Source organism: Oncorhynchus masou, chromosome 5 (genome assembly GCF_036934945.1).
Source record: "Oncorhynchus masou masou isolate Uvic2021 chromosome 5, UVic_Omas_1.1, whole genome shotgun sequence".
Lineage (NCBI taxonomy): Eukaryota > Metazoa > Chordata > Actinopteri > Salmoniformes > Salmonidae > Oncorhynchus > Oncorhynchus masou.
This window is the reverse complement of record NC_088216.1, coordinates 5,832,810-5,859,309: the sequence shown is the minus strand read 5'-3', so window position 1 is coordinate 5,859,309 and position 26,500 is coordinate 5,832,810. Positions and strand designations below refer to the sequence as shown.

At 52.6% G+C, this 26,500-nt stretch overlaps 1 pseudogene; it reads left to right on the top strand.

Moving 5' to 3' along the window:
- The window catches only part of LOC135531445 (vacuolar protein sorting-associated protein 8 homolog), a 154,946-nt pseudogene that overhangs the window by 12,143 nt on the left and 116,303 nt on the right, over positions 1-26,500 (top strand).

Genomic DNA, 26,500 nt, shown 5'->3' with positions numbered 1-26,500 from the left:
GTTGAATCTGTGTTTGAAATTCTTTGCTCTACTGAAGGGACCTTCCAGATAATTGTATGAGTTGGGTACAGAGATGAGGTACACACTACTATTGCAACTTGTTAAGCACATTTTTACTCCAGTACTTATTTCGGCTTGCAACAACAAAGGGGTTGATTACTTATTGACTCAAAACATTTCAGCTTTTCATGTTAAATTTAATTAGTAAAAATAATAATAAAACATAATAATCCACTTTGACATTATGGGGTATATTGTGACAAAAACATCTAAATGTAATCCATTTTAAATTCAGGCTGTAACACAACAGAATGGAGGATGTCGAGGGGTGTGAATACTTCCTGAAGGTCCTGGAGTTGGTTTGTTTTGGACCCTCACATGGTCTTCCTACACATTCAAGCACCCCTGTCACTGTCTGTAACCACAGTCTAATAGTACATTATTTTAATGAGGTATTACAGCGAGACAGGGAGGGAGAGAGTGTAATGAGGTGAGACAGGGAGGGTGTGTGTGTGTGTGTGTGTGTGTAATGAGGAATTACAGTGAGACAGAATGACCCCTGCTCTGTTTGACATTATTATACAAAGCTGTCTCTCTTATTCAGGTCAGATTAATGGAAATGGGGGGAGAAGTACTGTTTTGGTTTTCTGGCTTCTCTAAGGCTGTGTCCCAAATGGCTCCCTATAAAGTGCACTACATCTGACCAGGGCCCATAGGGTTCCATTTGGGACTCAAAACTCTGTTCTGTACTGCGTGTGTGTATGTCAGAATGTGAGGGCTTTAGGGGAAATAGGATATTCAATATTGTTCTAATGAACCACAGTCCCACTTTGGGACTGGAGTTATGTTTATTTTGTTAGTCTGTGAGGAGCTTGTTTTTAAAAAATATCTTTAGTAGTTTTGTTCTCTCTCACTCTCCTTTCCCTCCTCCCTCTTCTCTCTCCCCTCCTCCCTCTTCTCCCCCTTCTCTCTCCCCCCTCCTCTCTCTCTCTCCCCCTCCTCTCCTCTCTGTTTCTCTCTGCCTCTCTCCTCTCCTCTCGGTTTCTTTCTCTCTTTCTCTCCTCCCTCCTCTCTCTCTCTGCCTCCTGCTCTTTCTCCCCCCCTCTCTCTCTCTCTGCGTGTAGGAGGTTGATGGGGATGCGTACATGTGAGTCTCGTTGTCTGTTCAGTGGCTCTAAGGGAGAGGTGTGTAATGTGGAGCCTCTCCTTACCGCCCCGGACCTGAAGGATCACCCCATCACACAGTACTCTCTCCTGGCCATGGCCTCTCTTACTAAGGTAAACCCTGTACCAGGTTTCCCCAACTGGCGACAATTATTTGACCCCCCTTGTTTTCTGAGCAAAAAAAAAATACAACTTATTTTTATTAAAATATTTTATTGTTGGACAAAAAAAACTGTAAAATCACCAGCAAATCAGCTCCAAATGACTTTTCATTCTGGAAATATGTTCCCTAGTATTCCCATAATAGAGAGAGGGATACACTGAGTGGCCAGTTTATTAGGGACACCCCCCCCCCCTCCCTGTTCACCAAAATGGTTTGCTCCTACAGACAGTGAGTCATGTGACTTGCTATATAAAGCAGGCATCAAGGCGTTCAGTTACTTGATTGAACGTTAGAACGACCTAAGCGACGTGGTAAGATCATCGGTTCCAGGGTCTCAGAAACTGACAGCCTCCTTGGCTTTTCACGCACGATAATCTCTAGTGTTTTTTTTATTTTTTATTTTATTTTACCTTTATTTAACCAGGCAAGTCAGTTAAGAACAAATTCTTATTTTCAATGACAGCCTCGGGAACAGTGGGTTAACTGCCTGTTCAGGGGCAGAACGACGGATTTGTACCTTGTCAGCTCAGGGTTTTGAACTTGCAACCTTCCGGTTACTAGTCCAACACTCTAACCACTAGGCTACCCTGTCGCCTCTACACTCTAACCACTAGGCTACCCTGTCGCCTCTACACTCTAACCACTTGGCTACCCTGCCGCCTCTACACTCTAACCACTAGGCTACCCTGCCGCCTCTACACTCTAACCACTAGGCTACCCTGCCGCCTCTACACTCTAACCACTAGGCTACCCTGCCGCCTCTACACTCTAACCACTAGGCTACCCTGTCGCCTCTACACTCTAACCACTAGGCTACCCTGTCGCCTCTCCACTCTAACCACTAGGCTACCCTGCCGCCTCTACACTCTAACCACTAGGCTACCCTGTCGCCTCTCCACTCTAACCACTAGGCTACCCTGCCGCCTCTACACTCTAACCACTAGGCTCCCCTGCCGCCTCTACACTCTAACCACTAGGCTACCCTGCCGCCTCTACACTCTAACCACTAGGCTACCCTGCCGCCTCTACACTCTAACCACTAGGCTACCCTGTCGCCTCTACACTCTAACCACTAGGCTACCCTGCCGCCTCTACACTCTAACCACTAGGCTACCCTGTCGCCTCTACACTCTAACCACTAGGCTACCCTGCCGCCTCTACACTCTAACCACTAGGCTACCCTGCCGCCTCTACACTCTAACCACTAGGCTACCCTGCCGCCTCTACACTCTAACCACTAGGCTACCCTGTCGCCTCTACACTCTAACCACTAGGCTGGCCACAAACAAGCAAATAATGGCATCTGAACGGCCTCTCGGAACACACAACTCATCGCTCCACGGATCCCAGCAGACGGCCACACCGACTTCCTATCAGCTACAAACAAGGAGAAACGGCTGCAGTGGGCAGGCCATCACCAACACTGGACAGCTAAGGAGAGGAAAAACACTGCCTGGTCTGATGAATGTTTCGTCATGGCGATGGCAGTCAGGATGTGGTGTAAGCAGTCATGACCCCTGCCTGGGGTCAAAGGTAAAGGCTGGTGGTGTATTCCTGCCACGCGTTGGGGTCCCTGTTCCTGCCACGCGTTAGGGTCCCTGTTCCTGCCACGCGTTAGGGTCCCTGTTCCTGCCACGCGTTAGGGTCCCTGTTCCTGCCACGCGTTAGGGTCCCTGTTCCTGCCACGCGTTAGGGTCCCTGTTCCTGCCACGCGTTAGGGTCCCTGTCGCGCGTTAGGGTCCCTGTCACGCGTTAGGGTCTCTGTTCCTGCCACGCGTTAGGGTCCCTGTTCCTGCCACGCGTTAGGGTCCCTGTCACGCGTTAGGGTCTCTGTTCCTGCCACGCGTTAGGGTCCCTGTTCCTGCCACGCGTTAGGGTCCCTGTTCCTGCCACGCGTTAGGGTCCCTGTTCCTGCCACGCGTTAGGGTCCCTGTTCCTGCCACGCGTTAGGGTCCCTGTTCCTGCCACGCGTTAGGGTCCCTGTTCCTGCCGCGCGTTAGGGTCTCTGTTCCTGCCGCTAGTTAGGGTCCCTGTTCCTGCCACGCGTTAGGGTCTCTGTTCCTGCCACGCGTTAGGGTCCCTGTTCCTGTCACGCGTTAGGGTCTCTGTTCCTGCCGCTAGTTAGGGTCCCTGTTTCTGTCACGCGTTAGGGTCTCTGTTCCTGTCACGCGTTAGGGTCTCTGTTCCTGTCACGCGTTAGGGTCCCTGTTCCTGCCGCTAGTTAGGGTCTCTGTTCCTGCCACGCGTTAGGGTCTCTGTTCCTGTCACGCGTTAGGGTCCCTGTTCCTGTCACGCGTTAGGGTCTCTGTTCCTGCCGCTAGTTAGGGTCCCTGTTCCTGCCACGCGTTAGGGTCTCTGTTCCTGCCACGCGTTAGGGTCCCTGTTCCTGCCACGCGTTAGGGTCCCTGTTCCTGCCGCGCGTTAGGGTCCCTGTTCCTGCCACGCGTTAGGGTCCCTGTTCCTGCCGCGCGTTAGGGTCCCTGTTCCTGCCGCGCGTTAGGGTCCCTGTTCCTGCCGCGCGTTAGGGTCCCTGTTCCTGCCGCGCGTTAGGGTCCCTGTTCCTGCCACGCGTTAGGGTCCCTGTTCCTGCCGCGCGTTAGGGTCCCTGTTCCTGCCACGCGTTAGGGTCCCTGTTCCTGCCACGCGTTAGGGTCCCTGTTCCTGCCGCGCGTTAGGGTCCCTGTTCCTGCCGCGCGTTAGGGTCCCTGTTCCTGCCGCGCGTTAGGGTCCCTGTTCCTGCCACGCGTTAGGGTCCCTGTTCCTGCCGCGCGTTAGGGTCCCTGTTCCTGCCACGCGTTAGGGTCCCTGTTCCTGCCGCGCGTTAGGGTCCCTGTTCCTGCCGCGCGTTAGGGTCCCTGTTCCTGCCACGCGTTAGGGTCCCTGTTCCTGCCGCGCGTTAGGGTCCCTGATACCAATTGAGCAACGTTTCCATGCTGTTCTGGTGGCAAAGGGAGGAGGGGGGCGGTCTGACCCAGTACTAGATGGGTTACCTAATCAACTGGCCACAGAGTGGACGTGATCGTATACAAAATGTAAGCAAGGTTTGAAATGTTTATGTTTAAGTCAGATGTTATATCTGTTTGGGCTTCTTGCGGGCAATTCGCAGTCTACAAATGATTTGTCATTATGTTCTGGACCCCTGACCATCTGCTAAAGAATAAACAGCCCCGCAGCTGAATCTGGTTGATGACCCTGTCCTACACACTACACACTACACCCTATACACTACACCCTATACGCTACACACTATACACTACACACTACACCCTATACCCTATACACTACACACTACACCCTACACCCTATACACTACACCCTATACACTACACACTACACCCTATACACTACACACTATACACTACACACTACACCCTATACACTACACACTACACCCTATACACTACACACTACACACTACACCCTATACACTACACACTATACCCTATACACTACACACTACACCCTATACACTACACACTACACCCTATACACTACACACTACACCCTATACGCTACACACTATACGCAACACACTATACCCTATACACTACACCCTATACACTACACACTATACCCTACACACTACACCCTATACACTACACACTACACCCTATACGCTACACACTATACACTACACCCTATACACTACACACTACACCCTATACACTACACACTATACCCTACACACTACACCCTATACACTACACACTACACCCTATACGCTACACACTATACCCTATACGCTACACACTACACCCTATACGCTACACACTATACACTACACCCTATACACTACACACTACACCCTATACACTACACACTACACCCTATACACTACACACTACACCCTATACGCTACACACTATACCCTATACACTACACACTATACCCTATACACTACACCCTACACACTATACCCTACACACTATACCCTACACACACAACCTATACACTACACCCTACACACTATACCCTACACACTATACCCTACACCCTACACACTACACCCTATACACTACACACTACACCCTATACGCTACACACTATACACTACACACTACACCCTATACGCTACACACTATACACTACACACTACACCCTATACACTACACACTACACCCTATACGCTATACACTATACCCTATAAACTACACACTATACCCTATACACTACACCCTATACACTACACCCTATACACTACACACTACACCCTATATGCTACACACTATACCCTATACGCTACACACTATACCCTATACGCTACACACTATACCCTATACACTACACCCTACACACTATACCCTATACACTACACCCTACACACAAAACCTATACCCTACACCCTACACACTATACCCTACACACTATACCCTACACACTATACCCTACACACTATACCCTACACACTATACCCTACACACTATACCCTACACACTACACATTATACACTATACCCTAAACACTATACACTACACACTATACCCTACACACTACACATTATACACTACACACTATACCCTACACACTACACATTATACACTATACACTACACACTACACATTATACACTATACACTATACCCTACACACTACACCCTGTCACACAGTGCTCCCTACTGTCTATGACATCCCTCACCAAACACCACACACTCCATCTTCAGTGTGTTCTACAAGACTACAGTTTGTGTTGTGTCTTTCACAACCTACAGTTCACCCTACAGTCTGTTCTATACTAGGGGACACATGACATTGACACCCTACAGTCTGTTCTATACTAGGGGACACATGACATTGACACCCTACAGTCTGTTCTATACTAGGGGACACATGACATTGACACCCTACAGTCTGTTCTATACTAGTGGACACATGACATTGACACCCTACAGTCTGTTCTATACTAGGGGACACATGACATTGACACCCTACAGTCTGTTCTATACTAGTGGACACATGACATTGACACCCTACAGTCTGTTCTATACTAGGGGACACATGACATTGACACCCTACAGTCTGTTCTATACTAGGGGACACATGACATTGACACCCTACAGTCTGTTCTATACTAGGGGACACATGACATTGACACCATACAGTCTGTTCTATACTAGGGGACACATGACATTGACACCCTACAGTCTGTTCTATACTAGGGGACACATGACATTGACACCCTACAGTCTGTTCTATGCTAGGGGACACATGACATTGACACCCTACAGTCTGTTCTATACTAGGGGACACATGACATTGACACCCTACAGTCTGTTCTATACTAGTGGACACATGACATTGACACCCTACAGTCTGTTATATACTAGGGGACACATGACATTGACACCCTACAGTCTGTTCTATACTAGGGGACACATGACATCTTCAATTCCACTGAGAATATTTGTCTGTTTTCAATCCAACACGAACTTGTTCCTTTCAGATTCTAGTGATCGGATTGAAGCCTTCTCTCAAAGTGTGGATGACATTTCCCTATGGCAAGGTACCTCTTCTCTCATCTAGGTCTTCTCCCTCTCCCTCACAACCCTTCCTCTCTCTCGTTATCCCTCTCTGACCCCTCTTCTCCCTCACAACCCTTCCTCTCTCTCGTTATCCTTCTCTGACCTCTCTTCTCCCTCACAACCCTTCCTCTCTCTCGTTGTCCTTCTCTGACCTCTCTTCTCCCTCACAACCCTTCCTCTCTCTCGTTGTCCTTCTCTGACCTCTCTTCTCCCTCACAACCCTTCCTCTCTCTCGTTATCCCTCTCTGACCTCTCTTCTCCCTCACAACCCTTCCTCTCTCTCGTTGTCCTTCTCTGACCTCTCTTCTCCCTCACAACCCTTCCTCTCTCTCGTTATCCCTCTCTGACCTCTCTTCTCCCTCACAACCCTTCCTCTCTCTCGTTGTCCTTCTCTGACCTCTCTTCTCCCTCACAACCCTTCCTCTCTCTCGTTATCCCTCTCTGACCTCTCCTCTCCCTCACAACCCTTCCTCTCTCTCGTTGTCCTTCTCTGACCTCTCCTCTCCCTCACAACCCTTCCTCTCTCTCGTTGTCTTTCTCTGACCTCTCCTCTCCCTCACAACCCTTCCTCTCTCTCGTTATCCTTCTCTGACCTCTCTTCTCCCTCACAACCCTTCCTCTCTCTCGTTATCCTTCTCTGACCTCTCTTCTCCCTCACAACCCTTCCTCTCTCTCGTTGTCCTTCTCTGACCTCTCTTCTCCCTCACAACCCTTCCTCTCTCTCGTTGTCCTTCTCTGACCTCTCCTCTCCCTCACAACCCTTCCTCTCTCTCGTTATCCTTCTCTGACCTCTCTTCTCCCTCACAACCCTTCCTCTCTCTCGTTGTCCTTCTCTGACCTCTCTTCTCCCTCACAACCCTTCCTCTCTCTCGTTGTCCTTCTCTGACCTCTCTTCTCCCTCAACCCTTCCTCTCTCTCGTTATCCTTCTCTGACCTCTCTTCTCCCTCACAACCCTTCCTCTCTCTCGTTGTCCTTCTCTGACCTCTCTTCTCCCTCACAACCCTTCCTCTCTCTCGTTGTCCTTCTCTGACCCCTCTTCTCCCTCACAACCCTTCCTCTCTCTCGTTATCCTTCTCTGACCTCTCTTCTCCCTCACAACCCTTCCTCTCTCTCGTTGTCCTTCTCTGACCCCTCTTCTCCCTCACAACCCTTCCTCTCTCTCGTTATCCTTCTCTGACCCCTCTTCTCCCTCACAACCCTTCCTCTCTCTCGTTATCCTTCTCTGACCTCTCCTCTCCCTCACAACCCTTCCTCTCTCTCGTTATCCTTCTCTGACCTCTCTTCTCCCTCACAACCCTTCCTCTCTCTCGTCCTTCTCTGACCTCTCTTCTCCCTCACAACCCTTCCTCTCTCTCGTTATCCTTCTCTGACCCCTCTTCTCCCTCACAACCCTTCCTCTCTCTCGTTATCCTTCTCTGACCTCTCCTCTCCCTCACAACCCTTCCTCTCTCTCATTATCCTTCTCTGACCTCTCCTCTCCCTCAACCCTTCCTCTCTCTCGTTGTCCTTCCCTGACCTCTCTTCTCCCTCACAACCCTTCCTCTCTCTCGTTGTCCTTCTCTGACCCCTCTTCTCCCTCACAACCCTTCCTCTCTCTCGTTATCCTTCTCTGACCTCTCTTCTCCCTCACAACCCTTCCTCTCTCTCGTTATCCTTCTCTGACCTCTCCTCTCCCTCACAACCCTTCCTCTCTCTCGTTATCCTTCTCTGACCTCTCCTCTCCCTCAACCCTTCCTCTCTCTCGTTATCCTTCTCTGACCTCTCTTCTCCCTCAACCCTTCCTCTCTCTCGTTGTCCTTCTCTGACCCCTCTTCTCCCTCAACCCTTCCTCTCTCTCGTTATCCTTCTCTGATCTCTCCTCTCCCTCACAACCCTTCCTCTCTCTCGTTATCCTCCTCTGACCTCTCTTCTCCCTCACAACCCTTCCTCTCTCTCGTTGTCCTTCTCTGACCCCTCTTCTCCCTCAACCCTTCCTCTCTCTCGTTATCCTTCTCTGATCTCTCCTCTCCCTCACAACCCTTCCTCTCTCTCGTTATCCTTCTCTGACCTCTCTTCTCCCTCACAACCCTTCCTCTCTCTCGTTGTCCTTCTCTGACCTCTCTTCTCCCTCAACCCTTCCTCTCTCTCGTTATCCCTCTCTGACCTCTCTTCTCCTTCACAACCCTTCCTCTCTCTCGTTATCCTTCTCTGATCTCTCCTCTCCCTCACAACCCTTCCTCTCTCTCGTTGTCCTTCTCTGACCTCTCTTCTCCCTCAACCCTTCCTCTCTCTCGTTATCCTTCTCTGATCTCTCCTCTCCCTCACAACCCTTCCTCTCTCTCGTTATCCTTCTCTGACCTCTCTTCTCCCTCACAACCCTTCCTCTCTCTCGTTGTCCTTCTCTGACCTCTCTTCTCCCTCACAACCCTTCCTCTCTCGTTATCCTTCTCTGACCTCTCTTCTCCCTCACAACCCTTCCTCTCTCTCGTTGTCCTTCTCTGACCTCTCTTCTCCCTCACAACCCTTCCTCTCTCTCGTTGTCCTTCTCTGACCTCTCTTCTCCCTCACAACCCTTCCTCTCTCTCGTTGTCCTTCTCTGACCTCTCTTCTCCCTCAACCCTTCCTCTCTCTCGTTATCCTTCTCTGATCTCTCTTCTCCCTCACAACCCTTCCTCTCTCTCGTTATCCTTCTCTGACCTCTCTTCTCCCTCAACCCTTCCTCTCTCTTGTTGTCCTTCTCTGACCTCTCTTCTCCCTCACAACCCTTCCTCTCTCTCGTTATCCTTCTCTGATCTCTCCTCTCCCTCACAACCCTTCCTCTCTCTCGTTGTCCTTCTCTGACCTCTCTTCTCCCTCAACCCTTCCTCTCTCTCGTTATCCTTCTCTGATCTCTCCTCTCCCTCACAACCCTTCCTCTCTCTCGTTATCCTTCTCTGACCTCTCTTCTCCCTCACAACCCTTCCTCTCTCTCGTTGTCCTTCTCTGACCTCTCTTCTCCCTCAACCCTTCCTCTCTCTCGTTATCCTTCTCTGACCTCTCTTCTCCCTCACAACCCTTCCTCTCTCTCGTTATCCTTCTCTGACCTCTCTTCTCCCTCAACCCTTCCTCTCTCTCGTTGTCCTTCTCTGACCTCTCTTCTCCCTCAACCCTTCCTCTCTCTCGTTGTCCTTCTCTGACCTCTCTTCTCCCTCACAACCCTTCCTCTCTCTCGTTGTCCTTCTCTGACCTCTCTTCTCCCTCACAACCCTTCCTCTCTCTTGTTATCCTTCTCTGACCTCTCCTCTCCCTCACAACCCTTCCTCTCTCTCGTTGTCCTTCTCTGACCTCTCTTCTCCCTCACAACCCTTCCTCTCTCTCGTTGTCCTTCTCTGACCTCTGCTCTCCCTCACAACCCTTCCCCTCTCCCGCTCTCCTTCCCACCCTCTCTGTGACCTCTTCCCTGTTGCTTGCTCTAATGGTCTCTTGCCTCACTGTAGAACGGCGCTAAAGACCCATCATGTTTTTATACTCATCTCTCACCCTTTATTGGATGTCACAATCATAACATGTCTAGCTGCTGCAAGGAACAGGACAGGAGATTGGAGGCTGGGGGGGGGCACTATAGACGCTGCCTGGCTAGGAACAGGACAGGAGATGGAGGTGGGGGAGGCACTATAGACGCTGCCTGGCTAGGAACAGGACAGGAGATTGGAGGCTGGGGGGGGGCACAATATACGCTGCCTGGCTAGGAACAGAACAGGAGATTGGAGGTGGGGGGCACAATATACGCTGCCTGGCTAGGAACAGGACAGGAGATTGGAGATTGGAGGTGGGGGGGGCACAATATACGCTGCCTGGCTAGGAACAGAACAGGAGATTGGAGGCTGGGGGGGGGCACTATAGACGCTGCCTGGCTAGGAACAGGACAGGAGATGGAGGTGGGGGAGGCACTATAGACGCTGCCTGGCTAGGAACAGGACAGGAGATTGGAGGCTGGGGGGGCACAATATACGCTGCCTGGCTAGGAACAGAACAGGAGATTGGAGGTGGGGGGGGCACAATATACGCTGCCTGGCTAGGAACAGGACAGGAGATTGGAGATTGGAGGTGGGGGGCACAATATACGCTGCCTGGCTAGGAACAGAACAGGAGATTGGAGGCTGGGGGGGGGGCACAATATACGCTGCCTGGCTAGGAACAGAACAGGAGATTGGAGGTGGGGGGGCACAATATACGCTGCCTGGCTAGGAACAGGACAGGAGATTGGAGATTGGAGGTGGGGGGGGCACTATAGACGCTGCCTGGCTAGGAACAGGACAGGAGATTGGAGGTGGGGGGGGGGCACTATAGACGCTGCCTGGCTAGGGACAGGACAGGAGATTGGAGGTGGGGGGGCACTATAGACGCCGCCTGGCTAGGAACAGGACAGGAGATTGGAGGTGGGGGGGGCACTATAGACGCTGCCTGGCTAGGGACAGGACAGGAGATTGGAGGTGGGGGGGGCACTATAGACGCCGCCTGGCTAGGAACAGGACAGGAGATTGGAGGTGGGGGGCACTATAGACGCTGCCTGGCTAGGAACAGGACAGGAGATTGGAGGTGGGGGGGCACTATAGACGCTGCCTGGCTAGGAAGAGAACAGGAGATTGGAGGTGGGGGGCACTATAGACGCTGCCTGGCTAGGAACAGGACAGGAGATTGGAGGTGGGGGGGGGGCACTATAGACGCCGCCTGGCTAGGAACAGGACAGGAGATTGGAGGTGGGGGGGGGGGCACTATAGACGCTGCCTGGCTAGGGACAGGACAGGAGATTGGAGGTGGGGGGGGGCACTATAGACGCCGCCTGGCTAGGAACAGGACAGGAGATTGGAGGTGGGGGGCACTATAGACGCTGCCTGGCTAGGAACAGGACAGGAGATTGGAGGTGGGGGGGGGGGGCACTATAGACGCTGCCTGGCTAGGAAGAGAACAGGAGATTGGAGGTGGGGGGGGGGGACTATAGACGCTGCCTGGCTAGGGACAGGACAGGAGATTGGAGGTGGGGGGGCACTATAGACGCCGCCTGGCTAGGAACAGGACAGGAGATTGGAGGTGGGGGGCACTATAGACGCTGCCTGGCTAGGAACAGGACAGGAGATTGGAGGTGGGGGGGGGGGCACTATAGACGCTGCCTGGCTAGGAAGAGAACAGGAGATTGGAGGTGGGGGGGACTATAGACGCTGCCTGGCTAGGGACAGAACAGGAGATTGGAGGTGGGGGGGGCACTATAGACGCTGCCTGGCTAGGAACAGGACAGGAGATTGGAGGTGGGGGGGGACTATAGACGCTGCCTGGCTAGGAACAGGACAGGAGATTGGAGGTGGGGGGGGGCACTATAGACGCTGCCTGGCTAGGAACAGGACAGGAGATTGGAGGTGGGGGGGCACTATAGACCCTGCCTGGCTAGGAACAGGACAGGAGATTGGAGGTGGGGGGGGGCACTAAAGACGCTGCCTGGTCCTGATCCTGTGTGGCTCAGTCGGTAGAGCATGGCGCTTGCAACGCCAAGCGTCGTGGGTTCGATTCCCGCTAGGGCCACCCATATGTAAAAGTAGTGGCCCCAGCCGACTTGTAAGTCGCTTTGGACAAAAGCGTCTGCTAAATGGGATATATTATTTAACCTGGTCTAAAGTAGTGCACTATATAGGGAGTAGGGTGTGGTTTGCCCTGGTCTAAAGTAGTGCACTATAAAGGGAATAGGGTGCCATTTAACCTGGTCTAAAGTAGTGCACTATATAGGGAATAGGGTGCCATTTGCCCTGGTCTAAAGTAGTGCACTATATAGGGAATAGGGTGCCATTTGGGACACTGATGACTAAGACCTGTCTATTGTTGTTGATGTTGCAGACGGACCCGACCAGTGTTCCCCAGCTGGCCTGGCAGTTTGTCCCCGTTCAGAAGGTGGTCAACCCCGTCCTGGCATTCTGCAGAGGAGACACCGTACACTTCCTGCTGGTAACACCTCACTTCCGGTTTACTTCCTGGTTACCATTATTCCTTGTTTAGCAAACAATAACAATAGATTTTTTTGTTGTTGTTGAAAATCGACTGTCCTGTTGACTGACTGACTGTTTGTGTCCAGGTGAAGAAGGATGAGACCGGAACCATCCATGTCATCAAGCAAAGACATCTGCAGCTGAACTGTGACATCATCAGTCTGAATGTAAGTTCCGCAAGATGTCACTTCAGGATCTGTCTATCTTTCCAGGCCACATCTCTTCTTGTTTAGCCCTCTGCCCTTCTCCGTCCCTTCCTCTTATCCTCACTGAATGGGCGTGTTTGACGTCGCAGCTGATTTGACATTCTTAGTCAAGACTGACTGATCTACAAAGCACCTTGCATTATAAATAACTACTCAATATTATTTGTCGATCAGTCAGACAGTCACAATTTACTCAAGGTCTCTCTCTGTCGCCATTGTTCTGTCGCGCTTTCTGGTTCTGGCTCTGCCTCTCTGTTATTATCCCTCTCCTTCACCCCCTGCCTCTCTGTTATTATTCCTCTCCTTCACCCCCTGCCTCTCTGTTATTATCCCTCTCCTTCACCCACTGCCTCTGTTATTATCCCTCTCCTTCACCCCCTGCCTCTCTGTTATTATTCCTCTCCTTCACCCCCTGCCTCTCTGTTATTATCCCTCTCCTTCACCCCCTGCCTCTCTGTTATTATCCCTCTCCTTCACCCCCTGCCTCTCTGTTATTATCCCACTCCTTCACCCCCTGCCTCTCTGTTATTATCCCCTCCTTCACCCCCTGCCTTCTGCCTTATTATCCCTCTCCTTCACCCCCTGCCTCTCTGTTATTATCCCTCTCCTTCACCCCCTGCCTCTCTGTTATTATCCCTCTCCTTCACCCCCTGCCTCTCTGTTATTATCCCTCTCCTTCACCCCCTGCCTCTCTGTTATTATCCCTCTCCTTCACCCCCTGCCTCTCTGTTATTATCCCTCTCCTTCACCCCCTGCCTCTCTGTTATTATCCCTCTCCTTCACCCCCTGCCTCTCTGTTATTATCCCCTCCTTCACCCAATGCCTCTCTGTTATTATCCCTCTCCTTCACCCCCTGCCTCTCTGTTATTATCCCCCTCCTTCACCCCCTGCCTCTCTGTTATTATCCCTCTCCTTCACCCCCTGCCTCTCTGTTATTATCCCTCTCCTTCACCCCCTGCCTCTCTGTTATTATCCCCTCCTTCACCCCCTGCCTCTCTGTTATTATCCCTCTCCTTCACCCCCTGCCTCTCTGTTATTATCCCTCTCCTTCACCCCCTGCCTCTCTGTTATTATCCCTCTCCTTCACCCCCTGCCTCTCTGTTATTATCCCCCTCCTTCACCCCCTGCCTCTGTTATTATCCCCTCCTTCACCCCCTGCCTCTCTGTTATTATCCCCTCCTTCACCCCCTGCCTCTGTTATTATCCCTCTCCTTCACCCCCTGCCTCTCTGTTATTATCCCCTCCTTCACCCCCTGCCTCTCTGTTATTATCCCTCTCCTTCACCCCCTGCCTCTGTTATTATCCCCCTCCTTCACCCCCTGCCTCTGTTATTATCCCTCTCCTTCACCCCCTGCCTCTGTTATTATCCCTCTCCTTCACCCCCTGCCTCTCTGTTATTATCCCTCTCCTTCACCCCCTGCCTCTCTGTTATTATCCCTCTCCTTCACCCCCTGCCTCTCTGTTATTATCCCTCTCCTTCACCCCCTGCCTCTCTGTTATTATTCCTCTCCTTCACCCCTTGCCTCTCTGTTATTATCCATCTCCTTCACCCCCTGCCTCTCTGTTATTATCCCTCTCCTTCACCCCCTGCCTCTGTTATTATCCCTCTCCTTCACCCCCTGCCTCTCTGTTATTATTCCTCTCCTTCACCCCCTGCCTCTCTGTTATTATCCCTCTCCTTCACCCCCTGCCTCTCTGTTATTATCCCCTCCTTCACCCCCTGCCTCTCTGTTATTATCCCTCTCCTTCACCCCCTGCCTCTCTGTTATTATCCCTCTCCTTCACCCCCTGCCTCTCTGTTATTATCCCTCTCCTTCACCCCCTGCCTCTCTGTTATTATCCCTCTCCTTCACCCCCTGCCTCTCTGTTATTATCCCTCTCCTTCACCCCCTGCCTCTCTGTTATTATCCCTCTCCTTCACCCCCTGCCTCTCTGTTATTATTCCTCTCCTTCACCCCCTGCCTCTCTGTTATTATCCCTCTCCTTCACCCCCTGCCTCTCTGTTATTATCCCTCTCCTTCACCCCCTGCCTCTCTGTTATTATCCCTCTCCTTCACCCCCCGCCTCTCTGTTATTATCCCTCTCCTTCACCCCCTGCCTCTCTGTTATTATCCCCTCCTTCACCCCCTGCCTCTCTGTTATTATCCCTCTCCTTCACCCCCTGCCTCTCTGTTATTATTCCCCTGCTTCACCCCCTGCCTCTCTGTTATTATCCCTCTCCTTCACCCCCGCCTCTCTGTTATTATCCCTCTCCTTCACCCCCTGCCTCTCTGTTATTATCCCCTCCTTCACCCCCTGCCTCTCTGTTATTATCCCTCTCCTTCACCCCCTGCCTCTCTGTTATTATTCCCCTCCTTCACCCCCTGCCTCTCTGTTATTATCCCTCTCCTTCACCCCCCGCCTCTCTGTTATTATCCCTCTCCTTCACCCCCTGCCTCTCTGTTATTATCCCCTCCTTCACCCCCTGCCTCTCTGTTATTATCCCTCTCCTTCACCCCCTGCCTCTCTGTTATTATCCCTCTCCTTCACCCCCTGCCTCTCTGTTATTATCCCTCTCCTTCACCCCCGCCTCTCTGTTATTATCCCTCTCCTTCACCCCCTGCCTCTCTGTTATTATCCCCTCCTTCACCCCCTGCCTCTCTGTTATTATCCCTCTCCTTCACCCCCTGCCTCTCTGTTATTATCCCTCTCCTTCACCCCTTGCCTCTCTGTTATTATCCCCATCCTTCACCCCCTGCCTCTCTGTTATTATCCCTCTCCTTCACCCCCCGCCTCTCTGTTATTGTCCCTCTCCTTCACCCCCGCCTCTCTGTTATTATCCCTCTCCTTCACCCCCTGCCTCTCTGTTATTATCCCTCTCCTTCACCCCCGCCTCTCTGTTATTATCCCTCTCCTTCACCCCCTGCCTCTCTGTTATTATCCCTCTCCTTCACCCCCCGCCTCTCTGTTATTATCCCTCTCCTTCACCCCCCGCCTCTCTGTTATTGTCCCTCTCCTTCACCCCCCGCCTCTCTGTTATTATCCCTCTCCTTCACCCCCCGCCTCTCTGTTATTGTCCCTCTCCTTCACCCCCCGCCTCTCTGTTATTGTCCCTCTCCTTCACACCCCACCTCTCTGTTATTGTCCCTCTCCTTCACCCCCTGCCTCTCTGTTATTATCCCTCTCCTTCACCCCTGCCTCTCTGTTATTATCCTCTCCTTCACCCCCTGCCTCTCTGTTATTATCCCTCTCCTTCACCCCCTGCCTCTCTGTTATTATCCCTCTCCTTCACCCCCTGCCTCTCTGTTATTATCCCTCTCCTTCACCCCCTGCCTCTCTGTTATTATCCCCTCCTTCACCCCCTGCCTCTCTGTTATTATCCCCTCCTTCACCCCCTGCCTCTGTTATTATCCTCTCCTTCACCCCCTGCCTCTCTGTTATTATCCCCCTCCTTCACCCCCTGCCTCTCTGTTATTATCCCCTCCTTCACCCCCTGCCTCTTTGTTATTATTCCTCTCCTTCACCCCCTGCCTCTCTGTTATTATCCCCTCCTTCACCCCCTGCCTCTCTGTTATTATCCCCCTCCTTCACCCCCTGCCTCTCTGTTATTATCCTCTCCTTCATCCCCTGCCTCTCTGTTATTATCCTCTCCTTCACCCCCTGCCTCTCTGTTATTATCCCCCTCCTTCACCCCCTGCCTCTCTGTTATTATCCTCTCCTTCACCCCCTGCCTCTCTGTTATTATCCTCTCCTTCACCCCCTGCCTCTCTGTTATTATCCCTCTCCTTCACCCCCTGCCTCTCTGTTATTATCCTCTCCTTCACCCCCTGCCTCTCTGTTATTGTCCCCTCCTTCACCCCCTGCCTCTCTGTTATTATTCCCCTCCTTCACCCCCTGCCTCTCTGTTATTATCCCTCTCCTTCACCCCCTGCCTCTCTGTTATTATCCTCTCCTTCACCCCCTGCCTCTCTGTTATTATTCCCCTCCTTCACCCCCTGCCTCTCTGTTATTATCCCTCTCCTTCACCCCCTGCCTCTCTGTTATTATCCTCTCCTTCACCCCCTGCCTCTCTGTTATTATTCCTCTCCTTCACCCCCTGCCTCTCTGTTATTATCCCCTCCTTCACCCCCTGCCTCTTTGTTATTATTCCTCTCCTTCACCCCCTGCCTCTCTGTTATTATCCCCTCCTTCACCCCCTGCCTCCCTTTGTCTCTCTCTCTGTGTCTCTCTTGCTCTTTCACACCCACTCACCTATTGTGTTTCCCCTCCCCCTCCACAGTGGATCAACAGTCGTACCCTGGTGGTGATGGACAGTGGGGAGAAGCTGCGTGTAGTGGACCGACCCAGCCAGGAGGAGCTGGAGAGCTTGGACGTGGCTGAGGTGCAGCTGGTCTACAACAGCAGCCATTTTAAATCGCTGGCAACGGGGGGAAACGTCAGCCAGGCACTGGTGAGGGTCAGGGGTGAGGGGTCAGGGTCAGATGTCAGAGGTGACGGTAGAGAAGTTGCGGTGGGTAGGATAGATAGTGAGGGTTGAGAAGTAATGGTAGGGAAGTGGTAGGGGTGAAAGGGCATGGAAAAGGGGTCATAGGTCAGTAGCTGTAGAGGGAAGGCATCACCTGGCACTGGCAAAGGTCACAGGTGAGGGGTTAGAGGTCAGTGGTAGTAGAGGGTGTCGGGTAAGTTTTATGGGTCAAAGGTTAAGGGTTATGGAGCAGGGTCAGACAGTACAGGACTAGGCTGGCTCGTGGGAAAAGGTTGCACAAGATAATTTCTCCCCCTGAAGAATCAGTCTCCGCTACCTTAACTACTAAACACCAAACTGTTGAAACCAGCCAGGAAGGTTACAAACCATTACCTGGAATGAAACCTTTTAACCTGTTCTAACCTGTTGTAGAGCAGCTGGCTCTGTCCAATCACACAGGACCAACGTCCTCGTCACTGGAGCAGAAGCAGCCAGAGAGGAGAGCGTCTCTTCAGGGGGACTGAAGCTGTTCAATCAAGGAGCAGGGGGTTCACCAGTGATTCCCTCCCACCTGTCTCCCATACCTCTACATGGAGTCATTGAGTCAACATGAACCAATCATAACCATGATGTTTTGGATCTTCCTGAAATAATCATTGAATCCGTACGAAGGTCTTCTTCAGGATTCTTGGCATATATTTGCCACATTTGTATCTAAAAGTATTATTGAGAAATAGCAGTCATGGTTGATCTCGGGTTGATTTTCACTCTGAATAACAGTGTCCTGACCTTTGACCTCTGCTCTCCAGACTAACAGTGTTGTGTTTTAGGCCCTAGTAGGAGAGAAGGCCTGCTATCAGTCTGTCTGCAGCTACGCAGGACAGATGGTGTTACTGGGGACCAAGGTAGGTGTGTCTCTGTGTGTCTGTGTGTACAGTTGAAGTAGAAACACAAGCTTAATTGAGTCCTTCTTCTCTCTCTTCCAGTCAGCCCACATCCTGACTCTGAGGAACTGGAGGGAGGTAAGTGTGTCTCTGACTTGCCACCATACCAGTCTAAAACTAAAGGTTATCTATTATATCATTTTACCTGTGTCTCTCTGAGGGGGATTTAATGGACCTGTCTCTCTCTGAGGGGGATTTAATGGACCTGTCTCTCTGAGGGGGGTTTAATGGACCTGTCTCTCTCTGAGGGGGATTTAATGGACCTGTCTCTCTCTGAGGGGGATTTAATGGACCTGTCTCTCTCTGAGGGGGGTTTAATGGACCTGTCTCTCTGAGGGGGATTTAATGGACCTGTCTCTCTCTGAGGGGGATTTAATGGACCTGTCTCTCTGAGGGGGATTTAATGGACCTGTCTCTCTGAGGGGGATTTAATGGACCTGTCTCTCTCTGAGGGGGATTTAATGGACCTGTCTCTCTCTGAGGGGGATTTAATGGACCTGTCTCTCTCTGAGGGGGATTTAATGGACCTGTGTCTCTGAGGGGGATTTAATGGACCTGTCTCTCTCTGAGGGGGATTTAATGGACCTGTCTCTCTGGGGGGGATTTAATGGACCTGTCTCTCTCTGAGGGGGATTTAATGGACCTGTGTCTCTGAGGGGGATTTAATGGACCTGTCTCTCTGGGGGGATTTAATGGACCTGTCTCTCTGAGGGGGATTTAATGGACCTGTCTCTCTGAGGGGGATTTAATGGACCTGTCTCTCTCTGAGGGGGATTTAATGGACCTGTCTCTCTGAGGGGGATTTAATGGACCTGTCTCTCTGAGGGGGATTTAATGGACCTGTCTCTCTCTGAGGGGGGTTTAATGGACCTGTCTCTCTGAGGGGGATTTAATGGACCTGTCTCTCTGAGGGGGGTTTAATGGACCTGTCTCTCTCTGAGGGGGATTTAATGGACCTGTCTCTCTGAGGGGGGTTTAATGGACCTGTCTCTCTCTGAGGGGGATTTAATGGACCTGTCTCTCTCTGGGGGGATTTAATGGACCTGTCTCTCTCTGAGGGGGATTTAATGGACCTGTCTCTCTGAGGGGGATTTAATGGACCTGTCTCTCTGAGGGGGATTTAATGGACCTATGTGTCTCTCTGAGGGGGATTTAATGGACCTGTCTCTCTGAGGGGGATTTAATGGACCTATGTGTCTCTCTGAGGGGGATTTAATGGACCTGTCTCTCTGAGGGGGATTTAATGGACCTGTCTCTCTCTGAGGGGGATTTAATGGACCTGTGTCTCTCTGAGGGGGATTTAATGGACCTGTCTCTCTCTGAGGGGGATTTAATGGACCTGTCTCTCTCTGAGGGGGATTTAATGGACCTGTCTCTCTCTGAGGGGGATTTAATGGACCTGTCTCTCTGAGGGGGATTTAATGGACCTGTCTCTCTCTGAGGGGGATTTAATGGACCTGTCTCTCTGAGGGGGATTTAATGGACCTGTCTCTCTGAGGGGGATTTAATGGACCTGTCTCTCTGAGGGGGGTTTAATGGACCTGTGTCTCTCTGAGGGGGATTTAATGGACCTGTCTCTCTCTGAGGGGGGTTTAATGGACCTGTCTCTCTGAGGGGGATTTTACATTTACATTTACATTTAAGTCATTTAGCAGACGCTCTTATCCAGAGCGACTTACAAATTGGTGAATTCACCTTCTGACATCCAGTGGAACAGCCACTTTACAATAGTGCATCTAAATCATTAAGGGGGGGTGGTGAGAAGGATTACTTATCTTATCCTAGGTATTCCTTGAAGAGGTGGGGTTTCAGGTGTCTCCGGAAGGTGGTGATTGACTCCGCTGTCCTGGCGTCGTGAGGGAGTTTGTTCCACCATTGGGGGGCCAGAGCAGCGAACAGTTTTGACTGGGCTGAGCGGGAACTGTACTTCCTCAATGGTAGGGAGGCGAGCAGGCCAGAGGTGGATGAACGCAGTGCCCTTGTTTGGGTGTAGGGCCTGATCAGAGCCTGGAGGTACTGCGGTGCCGTTCCCCTCACAGCTCCGTAGGCAAGCACCATGGTCTTGTAGCGGATGCGAGCTTCAACTGGAAGCCAGTGGAGAGAGCGGAGGAGCGGGGTGACGTGAGAGAACTTGGGAAGGTTGAACACCAGACGGGCTGCGGCGTTCTGGATGAGTTGTAGGGGTTTAATGGCACAGGCAGGGAGCCCAGCCAACAGCGAGTTGCAGTAATCCAGACGGGAGATGACAAGTGCCTGGATTAGGACCTGCGCCGCTTCCTGTGTGAGGCAGGGTCGTACTCTGCGGATGTTGTAGAGCATGAACCTACAGGAACGGGCCACCGCCATGATGTTGGTTGAGAACGACAGGGTGTTGTCCAGGATCACGCCAAGGTTCTTAGCGCTCTGGGAGGAGGACACAATGGAGTTGTCAACCGTGATGGCGAGATCATGGAACGGGCAGTCCTTCCCCGGGAGGAAGAGCAGCTCCGTCTTGCCGAGGTTCAGCTTGAGGTGGTGATCCGTCATCCACACTGATATGTCTGCCAGACATGCAGAGATGCGATTCGCCACCTGGTCATCAGAAGGGGGAAAGGAGAAGATTAATTGTGTGTCGTCTGCATAGCAATGATAGGAGAGACCATGTGAGGTTATGACAGAGCCAAGTGACTTGGTGTATAGCGAGAATAGGAGAGGGCCTAGAACAGAGCCCTGGGGGACACCAGTGGTGAGAGCGCGTGGCGAGGAGACAGATTCTCGCCACGCCACCTGGTAGGAGCGACCTGTCAGGTAGGACGCAATCCAAGCGTGGGCCGCGCCGGAGATGCCCAACTCGGAGAGGGTGGAGAGGAGGATCTGATGGTTCACAGTATCGAAGGCAGCCGATAGGTCTAGAAGGATGAGAGCAGAGGAGAGAGAGTTAGCTTTAGCAGTGCGGAGCGCCTCCGTGATACAGAGAAGAGCAGTCTCAGTTGAATGACTAGTCTTGAAACCTGACTGATTTGGATCAAGAAGGTCATTCTGAGAGAGATAGCGGGAGAGCTGGCCAAGGACGGCACGTTCAAGAGTTTTGGAGAGAAAAGAAAGAAGGGATACTGGTCTGTAGTTGTTGACATCGGAGGGATCGAGTGTAGGTTTTTTCAGAAGGGGTGCAACTCTCGCTCTCTTGAAGACGGAAGGGACGTAGCCAGCGGTCAGGGATGAGTTGATGAGCGAGGTGAGGTAAGGGAGAAGGTCCCCGGAAATGGTCTGGAGAAGAGAGGAGGGGATAGGGTCAAGCGGGCAGGTTGTTGGGCGGCCGGCCGTCACAGAGAAGCGAGATTTCATCTGGAGAGAGAGGGGAGAAAGAGGTCAGAGCACAGGGTAGGGCAGTGTGAGCAGAACCAGCGGTGTCGTTTGACTTAGCAAACGAGGATCGGATGTCGTCGACCTTCTTTTCAAAATGGTTGACGAAGTCATCTGCAGAGAGGGAGGAGGGGGGGGGAGGGGGAGGAGGATTCAGGAGGGAGGAGAAGGTGGCAAAGAGCTTCCTAGGGTTAGAGGCAGATGCTTGGAATTTAGAGTGGTAGAAAGTGGCTTTAGCAGCAGAGACAGAGGAGGAAAATGTAGAGAGGAGGGAGTGAAAGGATGCCAGGTCCGCAGGGAGGCGAGTTTTCCTCCATTTCCGCTCGGCTGCCCGGAGCTCTGTTCTGTGAGCTCGCAATGAGTCATCGAGCCACGGAGCGGGAGGGGAGGACCGAGCCGGCCTGGAGGATAGGGGACATAGAGAGTCAAAGGATGCAGAAAGGGAAGAGAGGAGGGTTGAGGAGGCAGACTCAGGAGAAAGGTTGGAGAAGGTATGAGCAGAGGGAAGAGATGATAGGATGGAAGAGGAGAGAGTAGCGGGGAGAGAGAGCGAAGGTTGGGACGGCGCGATACCATCCGAGTAGGGGCAGTGTGGGAAGTGTTGGATGAGAGCGAGAGGGAAAAGGATACAAGGTAGTGGTCGGAGACTTGGAGGGGAGTTGCAATGAGGTTAGTGGAAGAACAGCATCTAGTAAAGATGAGGTCGAGCGTATTGCCTGCCTTGTGAGTAGGGGGGAAGGTGAGAGGGTGAGGTCAAAAGAGGAGAGGAGTGGAAAGAAGGAGGCAGAGAGGAATGAGTCAAAGGTAGACGTGGGGAGGTTAAAGTCGCCCAGGACTGTGAGAGGTGAGCCGTCCTCAGGAAAGGAGCTTATCAAGGCATCAAGCTCATTGATGAACTCTCCGAGGGAACCTGGAGGGCGATAAATGATAAGGATGTTAAGCTTGAAAGGGCTGGTAACTGTGACAGCATGGAATTCAAAGGAGGCGATAGATAGATGGGTAAGGGGAGAGAGAGAGAATGACCACTTGGGAGAGATGAGGATCCCGGTGCCACCACCCCGCTGACCAGAAGCTCTCGGGGTGTGCGAGAACACGTGGGCGGACGAAGAGAGAGCAGTAGGAGTAGCAGTGTTATCTGTGGTGATCCATGTTTCCGTCAGTGCCAGGAAGTCGAGGGACTGGAGGGAGGCATAGGCTGAGATGAACTCTGCCTTGTTGGCCGCAGATCGGCAGTTCCAGAGGCTACCGGAGACCAGGAACTCCACGTGGGTCGTGCGCGCTGGGACCACCAGATTAGGGTGGCCGCGGCCACGCGGTGTGGAGCGTTTGTATGGTCTGTGCAGAGAGGAGAGAACAGGGATAGATAGACACATAGTTGACAGGGTACAGAAGAGGCTACGCTAATGCAAAGGAGATTGGAATGACAAGTGGACTACACGTCTCGAATGTTCAGAAAGTTAAGCTTACGTAGCAAGAATCTTATAGACTAAAATGATTGAAATGATACAGTACTGCTGGAGTAGGCTAGCTGGTAGTGGCTGCGATGTAGCTAACCTAGAAAATCGCTCTAGGCTAAACAATTGACTTAGATACAAAGACGGCTATGTAGCTAGCTAGCTACGATCAAACAAAACAAACCGTTGTACTGTAATAGTTACTACAGTAGTGCTGCTATTCGGGGGCTAGCTGGCTAGCTACGTTAAGAGAACGACAATAGCTGGCCAGCTAACCTAGAAAATCGCTCTAGGCTACACAATTGTCTTAGATACAAAGACGGCTATGTAGCTAGCTAGCTACGATCAAACAAAACAAACCGTTGTACTGTAATAGTTACTACAGTGCTGCTAGTCGGGGGCTAGCTGACTAGCTACGTTGAAAGACCGACAATAGCTGGCCAGCTAACCTAGAAAATCGCTCTAGACTACACAATTGTCTTAGATACAAAGACGGCTATGTAGCTGGCTAGCTACGATCAAACAAATCAAACCGTTGTACTGTAATGAAGTGAAATGAAAAATGTGATACTACCTGTGGAGCGACGCGGAATGTTGACCGGGTAGTTGGAGTTCAATTCGGTAGAGGTTGGCTAGCTGTTGGCTAGCTAGCTAGCAGCATTCCCTACGTTAAGGACGACAAATAGCTGGCTAGCTAACCTCGGTAAATTAAGATAATCACTCTAAGTCTACACACTCTAAACTGCACAATTATCTTGGATACGAAGACAGCGAAGACAACTATGTAGCTAGCTGACACTACGCTAATCGAGTCGTTCAGTTGAGTGTAATAGTTTCTACAGTGCTAGTGGACAGTGGATGTTAGCTAGCTGCTTAGCTAGCTGCTGGGCAGATACGTTAGGACGACGAAATACGATAATATGCAATTGTCGTTGATACAAAGACGGCTATGTAGCTAGCTAAGAAGAAATTGCTAAGATAAGACAAATCAAACCGTTGTACTATAACGAAATGTAATGAAATGTAATGAAAAGTTATACTACCTGCGGACCGAAGTGTAGATGCGACCGCTCGCTCCAACCGGAACCGGTTGGACCTTTTATGGACCTGTCTTTTATGGACCTGTCTCTCTCTGAGGGGGATTTAATGGACCTGTCTCTCTCTGAGGGGGATTTAATGGACCTGTGCTGCTGGAGACATTCAGTGCTCTAACTCTTTCTCTCTCTCACACAGCGGGTGGACTGTCTGTTGAAACAGGAACGTTTTGTTGAGGCTCTGTCCTTGGCCTGGTCCTTCCATGAGGGCACCGCCAAGGCTATACTGGGTGAATAGTCTCCTCTTCCTCTCCCTCTTCTACTCCCTCTTCTTCTCCACTTCCCCTCCCTCTCCCTTTCCCCTCTTCTCCTCCCCCCTCCCTCCTCCCCCCTTTCCCCTCCCTCTCCTTCTCGCTTCCTCTCCCCTCCCTCTCCCTTTCCACCTCCCTCTCCTCCCTCCTCCCCCTCCCTCCTCCCCCTCCCCCCTCCCCCTCCCCCCCTCCCTCCCCCCTCCCCCCTCCCCCTCCCCCCTTTCCCCTCCCTCTCCTTCTCCCTTCCTCTCCCCTCCCTATCCCTTTCCTCTCCTCCCCCTTTCCCCTCCCTCTCCTTCTCCCTTCCTCCCTCCTCCCCCCTTCCCCTCCCTCTCCTTCTCCCTTCCTCTCCCCTCCCTCTCCCCTCCCCCTCCCCCTCCCTCCTCCCCCTCCCTCCTCCCCCTCCCCCCCCTCCCCCTCCCTCTCCCTTCCTCTCCCCTCCCTTTCCCCTCCCTCTCCTTCTCCCTTCCTCCCTCCTCTCCCCTCTCCCCTCTCCTCCCCCTTCCCCCTCCCTATCCCTTTCCCCTCCTCTCCTCCCCCTTTCCCCTCCCTCTCCTTCTCCCTTCCTCTCCCCTCTCCCCCTCTCCTCCCCCTTCCCCCTCCCTCTCCCTTCCTCTCCCCTCCCTTTCCCCTCCCTCTCCTTCTCCCTTCCTCCCCCCCCCCCTTTCCTCTCCTCCCCCTTTCCCCTCCCTCTCCTTCTCCCTTCCTCCCTCCTCCCCCCTTTCCCCCTCCCTCTCCTTCTCCCCCTTCCTCTCCCCCTCCCTCTCCCTTTCCACCTCCCTCTCCTCCCCTCCCTCCCCCTCCCTCCCCCCCCTCCTCCCTCCCCCCTCCCTCCCCCTCCCTTTCCTCTCCCTCCCCCTTTCCCCTCCCTCTCCTTCTCCCTTCTCCCCCTCCCTCCTCCCCTTACTCCCCCTCCCTCCTCCCCTTTCCCCTCCTTCTCCCTTCCTCTCCCCTCCCTCTCCTTCTCCCTTCCTCTCCTCTCTCCCCTCTCCCCTCCCTTTCCCCTCCCTCTCCCCTCTCCCTCCCTTCCCCCTCCCTCTCCCCTCTCCCCTCCCTCTCCCCCTCTCCCCCTCCCTTTCCCCTCCCTCTCCCCCTCTCCCCCCCTTTCCCCTCTCTCCTTCTCCCTTCCTCTCCCCTCCCCCCTCCCTTTCCCTCTCCTCTCCCTTCTCCCTTCCTCTTCCTCCCCCTTTCCCCTCCCTCTCCTTCTCCCTTCCTCTCCTCTCTCCCCTCTCCCTCCCTTTCCCCTCCTCTCCTTCTCCCTTCCTCTCCCTCTCCCTCTCCTCCCCCTTCCCCCTCCCTCTCCCTTCCTCTCCCCTCTCCTCCCCCTTTCCCCTCCCTCTCCTTCTCCCTTCCTCCCTCCTCCCCCTTTCCCCTCCCTCTCCTTCTCTCTCCTTCTCCCTTCCTCTCCTCTCTCCCCTCTCCCTCCCTTTCCCCTCCCTCTCCCCCTCCCTCTTCCTTCCTCTCCCCTTTCCCCTCCCTTTCCCTTTCCTCTCCTTCTCCCATCCTCCCTCCTCCCCCCTTTCCCCTCCTCTCCTCCCCCTTTCCCCTCCCTCTCCTTCTCCCTTCCTCCCTCCTCCCCCCTTTCCTCTCCCTCTCCTTCTCCCTTCCTCTCCCCTCTCACCTTTCCTCTCCTTCTCCCTTCCTCTCCCCTCCCTATCCCTCTCCCCTCTCCCTCTCATTCTCCCTTCCTCTCCCTCTCTCCTCCCCTTTTCCCTCCTCTCCTCCCCCTTTCCCCCTCCCTCTCCTTCTCCCTTCCTCCCCCTCCTCCCCCTTTCCCTCCCTCTCCTTCTCCCTTCCTCCCTCCTCCCCCTTTCCCCTCCCTCTCCTTCTCCCTTCCTCTCCCTCTCCTTCTCCCTTCCTCTCCTCTCTCCTCCCCCTTTCCCCTCCTCTCCTCCCCCTTTCCCCTCCCTCTCCTTCTCCCTTCCT